Source organism: Seriola aureovittata, chromosome 7, assembly GCF_021018895.1.
Source record: "Seriola aureovittata isolate HTS-2021-v1 ecotype China chromosome 7, ASM2101889v1, whole genome shotgun sequence".
Taxonomy (NCBI): domain Eukaryota; kingdom Metazoa; phylum Chordata; class Actinopteri; order Carangiformes; family Carangidae; genus Seriola; species Seriola aureovittata.
Window position 1 is genome coordinate 21,642,669 of NC_079370.1, and position 6,344 is coordinate 21,649,012.

General features: G+C 42.8%; 1 protein-coding gene across 4 annotated transcripts in view; it reads right to left on the reverse strand.

The window, feature by feature from the left end:
* Window positions 1-3,878, reverse strand: part of LOC130172556 (zinc finger protein 516-like) — a 47,949-nt gene extending 44,071 nt beyond the window's left edge. Inside the window, exon 1 of one of the 4 annotated variants that reach the window (XM_056381355.1) lies at window positions 3,811-3,878. The gene's annotated coding sequence lies outside the window, so the exon portion shown is untranslated. Of the gene's footprint in view, window positions 1-708; window positions 1,012-3,589; window positions 3,758-3,810 lie in introns of those variants that run through there. The other 3 variants (XM_056381356.1, XM_056381353.1, XM_056381357.1) reach the window with 3 other exon arrangements.
* Between the last annotated feature and the right edge of the window lie 2,466 nt (window positions 3,879-6,344).

Sequence of the window (6,344 nt, forward strand, 5' to 3'; positions counted from 1 at the left end):
AACAACATGGAATGACATGTTTTGACACACGTGCGTGCGCGAGCACGTGCACACACAGTCTCTCTCTCTCTCTCTCTCTCTACTGCAAACTATGGTCTATGGTTTTACATAACTATCTCCTCTGATACTACTCCAGCCTGCCCCTGAGGGAGAATCACTATGACAGACCTTTAATATTCCTATAACGTGCCTATAATACGTATCCTTGATGTTTTATAGCTTATATAGTGATCTATATCCTTGGCTTTATGGATTTTTTTTCCTATTATCACTTATGTTATAGCTATAATTTTCACTCATTGACGCCTGCTGCGAGACAGAAGTTTATAGCTGTCTTGCGGTACTTTATAACATTGTTATAAGGTCTGTAATATAACTATAAAATTCCTTTATGAAGTCCGTTTTGCCTGTTATTTCTACAGTATCTTTCCTTCATGTATCACAGGGATTACTCTAGCTCTTTTTTCGCAAGGTTCCAGTCTCATATCAGTCAAACATTCCTCAAAATGACCCTTATCTCCATTGTAGCACATGTATACTTTGCTGTCCGTTTCTTAGTCAGTCCTGTCTTTGCACTCTTAAAGGAAATGACTAGGTTAAAGCAAAGAGTCTGTAACAGCAATAGATTGCAGTAGCAGTAGCAGCAGCCCCGACGAACACACCCTCCCAATTACAAACAATAATAATTGTACACAGTCACTTCCTTACCAGTTAAAACACCGCTCAGCTCTAACACTCTCACACACAAAAAGGACCGGTGCAGCAGCTCCAAAAGCAAATATAAAAGAGTCCAGATCCAGCAGAGATAAAGAGCAGATAGGCTCCACTCCACCGTCCGGCGCTGCGGCTGACAACAGCGACCCGCGGCTCAACTTTCCCAAAATCGCGTAAAATTATTATTATCTCTGGCGAATTCCTCTCTCCTTGTGTTGTAGCACAGTACAGGTTCCTCTCTCTCTCTCTCCCTCTCCCCCCTCGCAGTTTCACTGTCTCTCTCGCTCTCTCGTCTCTTGTCGTTTCACTGGTGCTGCCTTCAGGTGGTGTCGGAGAAATCTGTGATTTTTACTTAGGAATTTAACTTAAATAATGGGGAGGTCCAGAGGTCTTATTAATACACTTTCCACAGAAAAGGGGAGTTTTCTACTCTATCTGTAAATATGATGATTCATATGTATTCATATTATGTAGTCTATACTAAGCCTTTATATCAAAATAAAAAAGAGTTGGCAATGAATTGTGGGATACTGAGTGTCTTAGGTTATTCAAGAAAACGTTTTTCAAGTGGTGGCAGGCCTACATTATGTTGTTGATAGAGCTGTAAAAGTTTTGATCGATTGGCACATAGGTTGGAAACTCTTTGGCTTATCGATTAATTGGCAAAAATGACAAACATTTGCTGGTTCCAGTTTCACAAAGGTGAGGATGTGCTTCTTTTGTTGTCTTATGTTAGTCCATATTCTTTAGTTTTGGAGTGCTGATTGGACATAAGAAGAGATTTGAAGATGTCACTTTGACATCTTGGAGATTTTCTTGGTATTCTGACATTTTAGAGACCAAAACAATTCATTAATTAAAGAAAGAAATTATTGTTACAGCCCTACATATTAATACGTTTTATTAATGTATATAATAAAGTTTACAGGTAAACCAACAAGATTCATAGGTTAAATAATTTGTTTATTTCATCAGAATCTTTTTGCCTAAATTTACTGTTTTTTGTTTTTTTGTGAAGTCTGAAGACCTATGACCAATCCATTTCCCATGATTTCCCTCACCATTAAAGGAAGTTTGCTGGATAGCCCCACGTAGATGGTCTTGTGATAAACACATGAGATCATCCAACATCCCCCGTGTCACAATAGACAGTCAAGATAAGCTTTGTCCGTTCTAACATAACAGGGGTATTTCTGATCAAACTTGTACGAGTCAATATTGGAAATGTCGGAGTTTATGGGAGCACCTGAACGCACCATGGATGGAAAGAAGCCTTGTGTGTGTGTGTGTGTGTGTGTGTGTGTGTGTGTGTGTGTGTGTGTGTGTGTGTGCGCGCGCGCGCGTGTGTGGGCGAAACACCGAGGACAAGATCGAGGGCGTAAAAAAAAAAGGAGAAGCAGAAAAAGTTTGTTCCCTTTGTTTTTAGTCCCTGTCACTAAACCTCCGTCCACAAACGAGGGTCGCACATTTCACTGTTCCTGTTTCATTCATGTCTCCACCGCTTCCTACCAGGTGGATCAGCTGGTGTGCTCCTGTGTGTGTGTGTGTGTGTGTGTGTGTATGTGTGTGTGTGTGTGTGTGTGTGTGTTTAGTCTGAAGTGTCCAGAGAGGAGAGGAGGTGACACTGAACAATTGCCCCCAGATCACTAACTGTCTCACCACCATACATGCGCAATCGGTTTCGTGCGTAAAAAGACATGTTGGTGCCACAGGCAGATAGCACGAGCGGTACCTGGGCTACTTTTGCGCGAACACACACACAAACACACACTTCGGTTGGTACAGTCACCTATATGCACACGTCAGACAATGGAATTAAAACAGAAATCGTCACATTCGGATTGTCCCCCCTAATCCTAACACCCCCACACACACACACACACACACACACATACACACCTCTCTTCCTACTGTGTTCCTTTACCATAACAGCAGGCATTCTAGAGGTGCATCATAATTTGGGAAAACAAAGTTATATAGCCCCCCCCCCCCATCACATCACACGTACACACACGAAACAACCAATCGACACCCCCCTTCCTCCTCACTCGCCACATGTTTCCATCCCCCCACCTCCCGAAAACACACATACACACACGCACGTACACGCGCACGCACGCAGACACACGCACACACACACGCACACACTGCATGCAGATGAGTTGTGAGAGCTCGAGCTGGCGCAGAGACTGAAAGAAGAAGAAATGCGACAGAGCAGAGAGCTTCCAGCGGTTTCAGATCCTCATACTAATGACAAGAAAGAGTCTCGATCGTTCCGGCCGCCGGCACCTGTGCCTTGCTCACTGGCAGTTGTGCCGTGTCTATTATGTAGGACACGACTTCCTAATATGGGTAACAGCCCCCCGCCCTCCCTCCCCCCAACGTCCACCTCCACCCCTGTGTGTCTGTCTCCGTGTGAATAAAACAATCTTTAAATACAAAAAGAGAGAGAGAGAGAGAGAGAGAGAGAAGGAGAAACTGCTCTTCTTTCCTCTCCTGGATGTTTTCTGCACTGAGCTGCATGTCCACTGTACTTATAACTCTCTGCTGCCACAAATCTGTCTGTCTGATGCTGCGGTGATAAAGTGTGCTGTCCAAAAATGACTCTAGGAAGAGAGGAAGAGATGAGTGTGTATGGTGAGCTGCTGGAAAGTTTGCTTAACCTCAAGGATGTTGTTGGAGGATATGAGACCTGCCATGCTCATTCCCACATCTTTTTTTAAATTTATTTTTTTATTCCAATAACTGACTTTAGCCTGCTTTTTAAATCCTGACTTCCAGTGTGACGATTCACAGGGATCATCATAAGTATTATCAAAGCTGGTACAAGTTCGTGTCTATGACAAGTGGAAAAAATTTATATTTTCTTACTCACTTCTGCTTCTGTTGCCACGAGTTGATCACCGACAGGAGGATGAGATAAAGAAGATGTATTTTTTTTTTAAATCATCCATTACACCCTTCCCTGCATGTAACCTATTTATAAATCAAGATCAGACAATCGCCTTCCACCTACAGCCCAGTCTGAACACATGGAGTGGTCCAGTAAACTGTGCACGCGCATAAAAGAGAAGGGAAACCGTGAGATCTGCGTACCTGCTTTATCCAAAAGAATAATCCAGGGTGACTTCAAGAAGAAGCACAGACAATCCTAAAGGTGAAAGCATGCTCTTTGCAGTGTATGCTGAAGTGCATGATTGAGTAGGTCGAGTCCATTCTGTCCCGTGGGGGGTGGGAAGGGGGATTCCTCTCCGCAGTTATTCGCATATCATCCATACGTTTTGTTTTTAAATTAAATATATAAACACACGATTTGTGGCGTGATGCTGCGCAATACCTGCTCTGAAACTGTCAGCTTAGTGCCACGATGTGTTTTTTTTGACAGTTTCCTGACGCCCCTATTCCGCGGCAGAATGGTTCCTCCCGAATTAAATGGAACTATCTGCTATTGTCTCATCAGCGAAAAGTTGTTGATAGTGCAAAGGACTTAAAAAAGTGTGCAAAGACAGCGACAATGTCCACCCTACCGATTTATTCAGACCAATGCTGACAGTCTAAATGACGTCACAGCTCAGCAAGGACACAAAATCATAGATGGTGATGTAATTGAACTCTTTGCCAATCGAGTGTCATATACTGACAGCTGAAGAGTCCCCCTTGATCCACCCTGTTGCAACACCCAGACAGCTGTTTGTGAGGAAATGAAACGTTTGTGTGGATATGCAGTCAAATCTGATCTTACTGTAATGGCCACTTTCTTATAAAATAACTGAAAATATGAAGTAATAACATGTTTCAATGGTTCACTGGCTGGGAAAAGTTACTTCCTCTTTTTTTTCTACATATTGTTACATTATTCAGCTGAATTTCCCCTGTACTTTTTATTTATTTATTTTAAGATTTAAAGCAGTGTAACAATTATTTAAAATGTACCTCTTGTTATGTTATTTGCTTTTTGTTTTGTCACATTAATGCTGCTGGAATGCATGACTACAGTCTGACTGCTTGATTTTCAGTCAAGCAGGTTCTCAATCCTGTTCAACATACATACTACAAACAGAATAACACAGCAACAATCAAAGGTCAGTCTAGTCCACTAGATCCTTAATACAAACTACAAAGCTTTTAAGACAAACATGTAGCTGCAAGTTGTAGCTCTAATATTACTTCACTTGACCTCCGCTTTTGAAAAATAAGATTAAAGATACTGACATTAGTTTATTAATTTGTTCCCTTTTGACACACCCGAAAAAATGTCAGCCAAAATAAGAATGGGGCTAACCTGCAGGACTGGAAGGGTGCGAAAGAGTTTGGACAAATATGTTTATTCAGTTACATATCTGTGTAGATCAGTGTCTTCAGTGATGAGTGCCTCGTCACAGGACATTTATCACCACACATTTTTCCCTGAAAACAATGATGCGGTGCAGATCTACTTAATGCTGCTGTTATGATGTATACGCTGAACTCCTGTAATAACCGTCACTGCATGGTGTTGTTGTGGGTGCTGTGCAGAGGTCAGCCTTGTTTGCTCAGCATGCGTGCGGTGAGAGGGAGCCTTGTTGCTGACTGCTGATGTACCAGTGACTTAAGACACACAGACATCTTATCAGAAACGAGCCCTTGAATTGTGACGGCAGGCACAGTGCTTTGTATATGCGCCCCCCCCCTCCTCCTCTGGAGCTCCACCCGGGCTCCCTGAGCATTTGCACACATATACTGAAAAGACAAACACGCACGCACATTGACCAATGTGTATCACAATGCATTGCTGCTTCCTCCAATATAATATCTGCTAATGTCCGTACACATCCACATGTGTGCAGACATACACGTACAGGGGAACATACACATCAAGACCATTAGGTAAGTCATTATGTCCTTGAAGAAATATGAGCTACTCAGCACATAAGAAACACACACATGAGAACACACTGATAGCCCGTTCAGCACACAAACACATATCTACTAAAATGCAGTGCTGCATTCTTGAAATGTGATCTACTCACACACATAATACACACCCACATGCATGCATGCGTATGGGCTTCCTTACACACACAGATGTGTTTAACATAGGCTACTGCTAAAACACATCCTTTCGTACATTGCCAAAAATGATCTACTGCCATTTACGTACACACACACACACACACACACACCATTACATGCATGGAAATAAATATGTATAACTCACACATATTAGTGATACATAGTCACAACACAATGAACAGAGCCTCCCTGCTCTCTCTCTCTCCCTGTAGTGTGTGTGAGTCACTGTTCAGATACTTCCTGTTATAAGACAGCCGTCTTTTAAAACAGCCTCCCTCTCTCTCTCTTCATTCCTGCTTTCCAAGTCAGTGGGAATGTCAGGCCAAACGCACACCAAGGTGCCCCCCCACCTCCCCCTCGCTGTCTCCTCTGTCTCTCTTTCTCTTTTTCTCTCCGAACCAGTCAGCAGAGAAGCCTCTCTGTCGTTTTGTCGACCGCCCTTCAATCTGCAGGTCACCCACACAGCATTTTAAAACAGTGAACCTTCACCTTTAAAAAGGTGGAGGGGGAAAATCTTCCACTACCTACTGTACCAGCAGTGCATGCAGTCAACAATGCAGGCGTGCATTTGCAACACT